The sequence below is a fragment of the Amblyomma mixtum genome, chromosome 3, assembly GCF_055824585.1.
Source record: "Amblyomma mixtum isolate Tamu chromosome 3, ASM5582458v1, whole genome shotgun sequence".
NCBI classification, from domain to species: Eukaryota; Metazoa; Arthropoda; class Arachnida; order Ixodida; family Ixodidae; genus Amblyomma; species Amblyomma mixtum.
In genome coordinates this window covers 48,586,626-48,587,179 of record NC_143014.1, presented here as the reverse complement: position 1 = coordinate 48,587,179, position 554 = coordinate 48,586,626, and the positions used below count along the sequence as shown (strand labels likewise).

The following is a 554-nucleotide window of genomic DNA, read 5'->3' as shown; positions in this document are numbered from 1 at the left end:
ATTGGTTTTTGAGGAAAGGAAATGGCGCAGGAATTGTCTCACTTCTCGTTGGACACCCCAACCACGCCGTAAAGGAAAAAAGAGGTGCAGTTGTGGAGGGTTCCGGAATAACTTCGACCACCTGGCCATCTAGGTTACATTTTGGTTGTCGCAGGAACGATATATCTTGTATGTTAAACCGTTCGCAATATGGTGGCCAAGAAGGGAAAAATTAAAAAAGAGCCTGCCAGGACTCGAACCTGGAATCTTCTGATCCGAAGTCAGACGCGTTATCCGTTGCGCCACAGGCCCACAGAGACCTCCGGGTTCATCTATTTTATTTATTAATACAGGGGAAGAGTGTAACCAAAGATTAACTACCACGTTCCTTTTTTTTTGTCAGTGTGTTGTTCTATATGTTCGTTTGTTGTTGTTTTATAAACGTTGGAAATAAACGCTGGAATAACTTTTCCTGACCTTCAGTAAACATTTAAACTTTGAAACGTTTAACCACGCAGTTAATAAGACGTTGCAGCCTGGGGCTACAAAGCGACACGAAATACAACAGAGCACAA

The 554-nt window shown here is 42.8% G+C and overlaps 1 non-coding gene across 1 annotated transcript; it reads right to left on the bottom strand.

The window, feature by feature from the left end:
* Positions 1-218: 218 nt before the first annotated feature.
* On the bottom strand, positions 219-291 carry TRNAR-UCG (transfer RNA arginine (anticodon UCG)). Its single transcript has one exon. It is a non-coding gene; the product is annotated as a tRNA-Arg (tRNA).
* Between the last annotated feature and the right edge of the window lie 263 nt (positions 292-554).